Source organism: Pan troglodytes, chromosome 1 (assembly GCF_028858775.2).
Source record: "Pan troglodytes isolate AG18354 chromosome 1, NHGRI_mPanTro3-v2.0_pri, whole genome shotgun sequence".
Classification (NCBI taxonomy): domain Eukaryota; kingdom Metazoa; phylum Chordata; class Mammalia; order Primates; family Hominidae; genus Pan; species Pan troglodytes.
The window spans coordinates 194,765,380-194,774,858 of NC_072398.2; the positions used below are offsets into that span (position 1 = coordinate 194,765,380).

Below are 9,479 nucleotides of genomic sequence, written 5' to 3' on the forward strand. Positions count from 1 at the left end.
CTCTTGACCTAAGATCAAAAGATAGCAGGGCCAAGATTTAAACCCAAGCCAACTGGTTCAGGATACTTCTGTTATGCTCCCAACAGAAGCTTCACTGCCTCTCTCTTGCCAGGTCCTTCTATACTCTCAGAGGCTTTCCCTTCAACCCAATTAACAAATTCCCCATAAACACTGTACTGCCACTGATGGCTTCCAACTTCTGTGCACCATTGCTGCTCCCCAGCTTCTGCTGCCATGTTCCACCCCTAAGATTTGTAAAGTCAAAGACAACAGTTGATAAAAGTTGCTTAGGTGCTAAGAGAAGCAAAATAATTCACCTCATATAAGCAGAACTCACGCCGATTGCCACTGGAATGCAAGCCGGCCTCAGCTCCAGCCCAAGAAAAAAGTGAGAACTCTAATATTCCCGTAGGAGACAAATTTGGACTATCCCGTTTTTGGCCACCAGGCTGGAAAGAACGGAAGCGGTACTAACATTTACTGAGTGGCAGCCACATGCGCCCTAGGAGAAGACCGAACCAGGCCAATGGGGACTGGGTGGGGGGAAGGGCACTCAGGAGTTCCGGGAAAAGAAATCCAAATAACGGGGTTCATACGACCAAAACGGGACGAGTAGGGAGTGGCCGCCCCCAGGCCGACTGCAAGATAAAGCGGCGTAGGAGCTGCTCTGCAGAGAAGGCGACCAAGAGCCTCGGGAGCTAGGCCGGGGCCAGGGGAAGCCCTAAAGGGCGGGGAAGGGGAGGAGCCGGAGGGAACGGAGCCCGCTCAGAAGAGGCCAGGGTGTAAGCTGGGGGGAGCGACTCCACGCCAGGCCTTCCCCGAGCCCCTGACCAGCAGCTGGGGAAAAAAGATAAGAGACGAAACCACTAGAGCCGGTTAAGCTGCCCTAACTTCCATCAGAGGCGCTCACTCACCTGGGCCTACCACAGCGATCGCAGCTGCAGCTCGCAACGGCACAACCAGCCCGAACCTCGCCCCCGCCCCACAGCGCGCCCAGCGTCTCCGCTCTCCGACGGCGGCGACGGCGTAGACCCGCTGCCTCCTGGGAAATGTAGTCCTACGCCCTCCTCTCCTGGCCGACTTCGCTGCCATCAGAACTACGTTTCCCAAAAGACAAGGCGAGCGTTGGGCCCGCCTCTTTGCGTCACGCGCTCGGTTGTCGGCGGTCACGTGGGTTGCTCGGGGCCGTCCCCTCCCCCCGCCTGGGTGGCCTGGAGATGGAGGAGGGCGGTGGACGGAAGGGGCGGGGGCGTTGCTGACGCCACTGCCCCCACCATTTTGGAACCAGCCTGGAGGGAGAGTCTGAGCCCCACCCACTCCGGGCCAGCTTGCCTTGTTGAAAAGCTTCCGAGTTGGGAGTCGAGTCTCCCGGTTTTTGGTCTCTTCTGCGCTCCCTTCCGCTTTGTGACCTTGAGCAAATTCATCCCTCCTCTCTAAACTTGTTTCCTCCCCTGTGAAATGAGACTTGTAATTTCTACCCCACAGCGTTGTTGCGAGGCTCCGACAAAGTAAGGCACAGGAAAGCCTCAAGCACCCTGAAAGCGCAACGCAAATGGAGGGGTTGGTTTGGTTTCGTTTTTTTAATTTTAATTGTGTGACCTCATTCGGAGACCCAGAAGCCGCCTCTCCCCAGCCTGCCTTCTGTAACTATGATTTTCTGACTGTCGTCCTGGGAAGTTTGTTAAAATGGGTGCTACTGGGGTATTGAACCAAAAGTTTACCGGGGAGTGTCTCCCTGCAGTCTACATTTTAAACCGACCTCTCGGGTGATTCTTACCCACCTACAAGTTTTGCACGGGCTGGTTTCCTCCGGAATTTCTGCTCTAGTGCCTCTGAACATTTAAGACCCATCTCATAGGTCATCTGTGATGCTTTCAAAGTTGACTAGCTCCTCCCTATGCCTGTGTTCCCACAGTAAGTTTGCATCTTACTCTGTAAGTATCGGGGCCTTCCCCGACAAGACTGTGAGCTCTTTGAGAGCCGAGATCAGTTTTGATGGATTTCTGCACCTCCAGAGAAAAGTAGACACAGTACACATCAATTAATAAAGAAATCTAATGCTCTTCCTAAGAGAAAAGCTGCAAGGCTCAACTCAAGTAGCAGACCACGTCACATCAGCCCTTGCCCTTAGTGGCTTCGGCAGCATTCCTTGCACACGGCTTACTCTTTCTTCCTTCTTTGAGCACTTCTTGTGGTCGACGTACTGCGTAGTGCTTCTTAAAACGTTCTAATTTAATTGATTTTATTTTTATTTATTTATTTTTTGAGATTCTCCCTATGTCGCCCAGGCTGGAGGGCAGTGGTGCGATTTGGGGTCACTGCAACATCTGCCTCCCGGGTTCAAGCGATTCTCCTGCCTAAGCCTCCTGAGTAGCTGATTTTACGGGCATATGCCACCACCCGGCTAATTTTTCTAGTTTTTTGTGGAGACGGGGTTTCGCCACGTTGGCCAAGCTGGTATCAGACTCCTGACCTCAAGTGATCCACCTGCCTCGGCCTTCCAAAGTGCTGGGATTACAGGTGTGAGCCACGGGGCTGAACCAATGTAATTTTAAATTCAAAGATTTTCTGGGTGTCTACTGTATACAATGCCCAGTGTAAAATACTGGGAACACGGTAGTAAACTAGATGGATACCAAAATACATAATTTTGGCTCCACTTTTAAGAAATACAGGCATAGGCCGGGCCCGGTGGCTCACGCCGGTAATCCCAACGCTTTGGGAGGACCGAGGCGGGCAGCTCACCTGAGGTCAGGAGTTCGTGATCAGCCCAGCCAACATGGCGAAACCCGTTCTCTACTAAAAATACTACAGATTAGCCGGGCGTGGTGGCGGGCGCCTGTAATCCCAGCTACTCAGGAGGCTGAGACAGGAGAATTGCTTGAACCCAGGAGGTGGAGGTTGCAGTGAGCCGAGATCATGCCACTGCACTCCAGCCTGGGCGACAGAGCAAGACTCCGTCTCAAAAAAAAAGAAAAGAAAAAAAGAGCTCCCTCTCCCTCTCCCCCTCCCCCTCCCCCTCGTTTCCCCTTTCCACGGTCTCCCTCTCATGCCGAACCGAAGCTGGACTGTGCTGCTGCCATCTCGGCTCACTGCAACCTCCCTGCCTGATTCTCCTGCCTCAGCCTGCCGAGTGCCTGCGATTGCAGGCGCGCGCCGCCACACCTGACTGGTTTTTGTATTTTTTTGGTGGAGACGGGGTTTCACTGTGTTGGCCGGGCTGGTCTCCAGCTCCTAACCGCGAGTGATCCGCCAGCCTCGGCCTCCCGAGGTGCCGGGATTGCCGACGGAGTCTCGTTCACTCAGTGCTCAATGGTGCCCAGGCTGGAGTGCAGTGGCGTGATCTCAGCTCGCTACAACTTCCACCTCCCAGCTGCCTGCCTTGGCCCCCCAAAGTGCCGAGATTGCAGCCTCTGCCCGGCTGCCACCCCGTCTGGGAAGTGAGGAGCGTCTCTGCCTGGCCGCCCATTGTCTGGGATGTGAGGAGCCCCTCTGCCTGGCTGCCCAGTCTGGAAAGTGAGGAGCGTCTCTGCCCGGCCGCCATCCCACCTAGGAAGTGAGGAGCACCTCTTCCCGGCCGCCATCCCATCTAGGAAGTGAGGAGCATCTCTGCCCGGCCGCCCATCGTCTGAGATGTGGGGAGCGCCTCTGCCCCGCCGCCCCGTCTGGGATGTGAGGAGCGCCTCGGCCCGGCCGCAACCCCGTCTGGGAGGTGAGGAGCGTCTCTGCCCGGCCACCCCATCTGAGAAGTGAGGAGACCCTCCGCCTGGCAACCGCCCCCTCTGAGAAGTGAGGAGCCCCTCCGCCCGGCTGCCACCCCGTCTGGGAAGTCAGGAGCGTCTCCGCCCAGCAGCCACCCCGTCCGGGAGGGAGGTGGGGGTCAGCCCCCGCCAGGCCAGCTGCCCCGTCCGGGAGGGAGGTGGGGGGGTCAGCCCCCCGCCCGGCGAGCTGCCCCGTGCGGGAGGGAGGTGGGGGGGTCAGCCCCCCGCCCGGCCAGCCGCCCCGTCCGGCCAGCCGCCCCGTCCGGGAGGTGAGGGGCGCCTCTGCCCGGCCGCCCCTACTGGGAAGTGAGGAGCCCCTCTGCCCGGCCAGCCGCCCCTTCCGGGAGGGAGGTGGGGGGGTCAGCCCCCCACCCGGCCAGCCGCCCCGTCCGGGAGGGAGGTAGGGGGTCAGCCCCCCGCCTGGCCAGCCACCCCGTCTGGGAGGTGAGGGGCGCCTCTGCCCGGCCGCCCCTACTGGGAAGTGAGGAGCCCCTCTGCCCGGCCAGCCGCCCCTTCCGGGAGGGAGGTGGGGGGGTCAGCCCCCCGCCCGGCCAGCCGCCCCTTCCGGGAGGGAGGTGGGGGGGTCAGCCCCCCGCCCGGCGAGCTGCCCCGTGCGGGAGGGAGGTGGGGGGGTCAGCCCCCCGCCCGGCCAGCCGCCCCGTCCGGGAGGTGAGGGGCGCCTCTGCCTGGCCGCCCCTACTGGGAAGTGAGGAGCCCCTCTGCCTGGCCAGCTGCCCCGTCCGGGAGGGAGGTGGGGGAGTCAGCCCCCGCCCGGCCAGCCACCCTGTCCGAGAGGGAGGTAGGGGGGTCAGCCCCCCGCCCGGCCAGCCGCCCCGTCCGGGAGGTGAGGGGCGCCTCTGCCCGGCCACCACCCCGTCTGGGAGGTGTACCCAACAGCTCATTGAGAACGGGCCATCATGACAATGGCGGTTTTGTGGAATAGAAAGGGGGGAAAGGTGGGGAAAAGATTGAGAAATCGGATGGTTGCTGTGTCTGTGTAGAGGGAGGTAGACTGGGAGACTTTTCATTTTGTTCTGTACTGAGAAAGATTCTTCTGCCTTGGGATCCTGTTGATCTGTGACCTTGCCCTCAACCCTGTGCTCTCTGAAACATGTGCTGTGTCCACTCAGGGTTAAATGGATTAAGGGCGGTGCAAGATGTGCTTTGTTAAACAGATGCTTGAGGGCAGCATGCTCGTTAAGAGTCATCACCACTCCCTAATCTCAAGTACCCAGGGACACAAACACTCTACCTAGGAAAACCAGAGACCTTTGTTCACTTGTTTATCTGCTGACCTTCCTTCCACTATTGTCCTATGACCCTGCCGAATCCCCCTCTGCGAGAAACACCCAAGAATGATCAATAAAAAATAAAATTAAAAAAAAAAAGAAAAAAAGAAAAAAAGAAATACAGGCATATCTCAAATATTGCAGGTTCAGTTCCAGAACACCACAATAAAGCAAAGATTGCAGTAAAGTTAGTCCAAGTTTCCCAGTGCATATTAAAGTTATATAGTATGTTTACATCATACTGTAGTCTATTGTGTGCACTAGTGTTATGACCTAAAATATATATACTTTAATAAAGAATATTACTTAAAAATGCTGTCAGCCTGGCGTGGTGGCTCACACCTGTAATCCCAACACTGGGAGGCCAAGGCGGGTGGATAACCTGAGGTCAGAAGTTTGAGAGCAAGGCCAGGCGCAGTGGCTCACGCCTGTAATCCCTGCACTTGGGGAGGGCGAGGCTGGTGAATCACCTGAGGTCAGGAGTTCAAGACCAGCCTGGCCAACATGATGAAACCCTGGTCTCTACTAAAAATACAAAAAATTAGCCGGGCATGCTGGCGGGCACCTATAATCCCAGCTATTCAGAAAGCTGAGGCAGGAGAATCGCTTGAATCCAGAAGGCAGAGGTTGCGGTGAGCCGAGATCGTGCCACTGCATTCCAGCCTGAGTAACAAGAGCAAAACTCCGTCTCAAAAAAAAAAAAAAAAAAGTTCAAGACCAGCCTGACCAACACGGTGAAACTCCGTCGCTACTAAAAATACAAAAGAATTAGCTGGGCGTGGTGGCACATGCCTGTAATCCCAGCTACTCGGGATGTTGAGGCACGAGAATCGCTTGAACCCAAGAGGCGGAGGTTGCAGTGAGCTTAGATCGCGCCATTGCACTCCAGCCTGGGCAACAAGAGCAAAACTGTCTCAATAAAAATGCTAACTGTCATCTGAGCCTTCAGCAAGTGGTCACTTTTTGCTGGTGGAGGGTCTTGCTTTTATGCTGATGGCTGTTGACTGACTAGGGTGGTAGTTGCTGAAGGTTGGGGTGGATGTGGCAGTTTCTGATAATAAGAGAGCAATGAAGTTTGCCCCATCCATTTACTCTTCCTTTCTTTTTTTTTTCCCTTTTCATCCACTGAGAAAATGAAAAGTTGACTCTTTCTTTCATGAAAGATTTCTCTGTAGCTTGCAGTGCTCTGATAGCATTTTAACAGCAGAACTTCTTTCAAAATTGGACTCACTCATCTCACATACTGCTGGTGTCTTATCAACCAACTTTACATAATATTCTAAATCCTGTGTTGTCACTTCAACAATGTTCGCAGCTTTTTTTTTTTTTTTTTTTTTTGAGATAGGGTCTCACTCTGTCACCCAGATTGCAGTGCAGTGGCCCACAATATGTGCACACTGCAACCGCCATCTCCCAGGCTCAAAGGATCCTCTCGCCTCAGCCTCCCAAGTAGCTGGGACTACAAGTGCATACCACCATGCTGAGCTAAAATTGTAAAAATTATTTTGTAGAGATGAGGTCTCACTATATATATATATATATATATTTTTTTTTTTTTTTTTTTTTTTTTTTTTTTTTTTTTGAGACAGTCTCACTCTGTTGCCTGGGCTAGAGTGCAGTAGTGCGATCTCTGCTCACTGCAGTCTCTGCGCCCCCAGGTTCAAGCGATCCTCCTGTCTCAGTCTCCCGAGTAGCTGAGATTACAGGTACCCGCCACCTCACCCAGCTAATTTTTTGTGTTTTTAGTAGAGACAGGGTTTCGCCATGTTAGTCAGGCTGGTCCCAAACTCCTCACCTCAGGTGATCCACCCGCCTCAGCCTCCCAAAGTGCTGGGATTACAGGCGTGAGCCACTGTGCCCAGCCGAGGTCTCAGTATATTGCCCATTCTGGTCTCAAACTCCTGGGCTCAAGTGATTTTCCTGCACTGGGTTTCTAAAGTGCTGGGTTCATTTATTCATTCTTGTCATTCATTTACAGATATGAGCCACTGCACCCAGCCTTCACAACATTTTCAACAAGAGTTGGTTGTATCGTAAACCATTTTTTGACCAGGCTGGTGTCGAACTCCTGACCTCAAGTAATCAGTCCACCTCAGCCTCCCAAAGTGCTGGGATTATGGGTATGAGCCACCACACCTGGCCACAAAATGTATTTCTTAAATAAGACTTGAAAGTCAAAATTACTCTTTTATCCATGGGCTATAGAACGGACATCATGTTAGCAGGCATAAAAACAACATTAGGGCTGGGCACAGAGGCTCACACCTGTAATCCCAACATTTTGGCAGGCCGAGATGGGCAGATCACTTGAGGTCAGGACTTTGACACCAGCCTGGCCAACACAGTGAAACCCCATCTGTACAAAAATACAAAAAATAACTGGGCGTGGTGGTGTGCACCTGTAATCCCAGCTGCTCAGGAGGCTGAGGCAGGAGAATCACTTAAACCCAGAGGTGAAGGTTGCAGTGAGCCAAGGTCACGCCATTGCACTCCAGCCTGGGTGACAGAGTGGGACTCCATCCCAAAAAAGAAAAAAGTTCTGTCATCCAGGCTTTGTTGTTCCATTTGTAGAGTATAGGCAGATTAGATTTAGCATAATTCTTAAGGGCCTTGGGATTTTCAGAATGGTAAATGAGCATCGCCTTCAATTTAAAATCACCAGCTGCATTAGCCTGAAAAAAGAGAATCAGTCTGTCTTTTGAAGCCTTGAAGCCAGGCATTGACTTCTGCTCTCTAGCTATGAAAGTCCTAGATGCCATCTGCTTCCAATGGAAGGCTATTTCATCTACATTGACAATCTGTCAGGGGCCGGGCACGGAGGCTCACGCCTGTAATCCCAGCACTTTGGGAGGCCGAGGCAGGCAGATCACCAAAGGTCAGGAGTTTGAGACCAACCTCGCCAATGTGGTGAAACCCCGTCTCTACTTTAAAAAAAAAAAAAAGTTAGCTGGGCATGGTGGTGGGTGACTGTAATCCCAACCTCTTGAGAGGCTGAGGCAGGAGAATCGCTTGAACCCAGGAAGCAGAGGTTACAGTGAGCCGAGATTGCTCCACTGCACTCCAGTCTAGGCAACAGAGTGAGATCCCATCTAAAATAAAATAAAAAAGAGAAAATTTGTTGTTTAGTTTAGCCACCTTCATCAATTATTTTAGCTAGATCTCCTGCAAAATTTGATTCAGTTTCTACATCAGCACTTGCTGTTTCACCTAGTACTTTTATGTAATGGTGATGGCATCTTTCCTTAAACCTCACGAACCAAACTCTGGTAGCTTGAAACTTTTTTTCTGCAGCTTCCTCAATTCTTTCAATCTTCACAGAATTGACAAGAGTTGGAGCCTTGCTCTAGATTAGGCTTTTGTTTATGGGAATGCTGTGACTGATCTGATCTTCTTTGTAGGTCACTAAAACTTTCTCTGTATCAGCAATAAGGCTGTTTTGCCTTCTTATCAAATTCATTTATTCCCTGGAGTTGCACTTTTTTTTTTTTTTTTTTTTGAGATGGAGCCTTGCTCTGTTGCCTAGGCTAGAGTGCAGTGGCGTGATCTCAGCTCACTGCCACCTCCACCTCCTGGGTTCAAGCAATTATTCTGCTTCAGCCTCCCAAGTAGCTGGGATTGCAGGCGCCCGCCACTGCACTTGGCTAGTTTTAGTATTTTTAGTAGAGACAGGGTTTCACCATCTTGGCCAGGCTGGTCTCGAACTCCTGACCTCGTGATCCACCCGCCCCTGCCTCCCGAAATGCTGGGATTACAGGCGTGAGCCACCACGCCTGGCCTGGAGTTGCACTTTTAATTTCCTTTTTTTTGAAACAGAGTCTGGCTCTGTCGCCCAGGCTGGAGTGCAGTGGCATAATCTCGGCTCACTGCAAGCTCTGCCTCCCGGGTTCATGCCATTCTCCTGCCTCAGCCTCCCGAGTAGCTGGGACTATAGGCGCCTGCCACCACGCCTGGCTAATTTTTTCTTTTGTATTTTTTAGTAGAGACAGGGTTTCACTGTGTTAGCCAGGATGGTCTCGATCCCCTGACCTTGTGATCCACCCACCTCGGCCTCCCAAAGTGCTGGGATTACAGGCGTGAGCAACCGCGCCTGGCTTTTTTTTTTTTTTTTTTTTTTTTTTGAGACAGAGTCTGGCTGTGTTTGCCCAGGCTGGAGTGCAGTGACGCGATCTCTGCTCACTGAGTGATGCAATCTCTGCTCACTGCAGGCTCTGCCTCCTGATTTCAAGCGATTCTCCTGCCTCAGCCTCCCGAGTAGCTGGGACTACAGGTGCCTGCCACCACGCCTGGCTAATTTTTATATTATTTTTTAAGCAGAGACAGGGTTTCACCATGTTGGCCAGGCTGGTCTCGAACTCCTGATCTCAAGTGATCCACCCACTTCGGCCTCCCAAAGTGCTGGGATTACAGGCGTGAGCCACTGTGCCTGGCC

General features: G+C 52.9%; 1 protein-coding gene across 9 annotated transcripts in view; it reads right to left on the bottom strand.

Moving 5' to 3' along the window:
• Positions 1-1,177, bottom strand: part of THRAP3 (thyroid hormone receptor associated protein 3) — an 80,005-nt gene extending 78,828 nt beyond the window's left edge. The window contains exon 1 of one of the 9 annotated variants that reach the window (XM_016959238.4): positions 915-1,177. The gene's annotated coding sequence lies outside the window, so the exon portion shown is untranslated. Of the gene's footprint in view, positions 1-317 lie in introns of all 9 variants that reach the window. The other 8 variants (XM_016959252.4, XM_016959240.4, XM_063782597.1 and 5 more) reach the window with 8 other exon arrangements.
• Between the last annotated feature and the right edge of the window lie 8,302 nt (positions 1,178-9,479).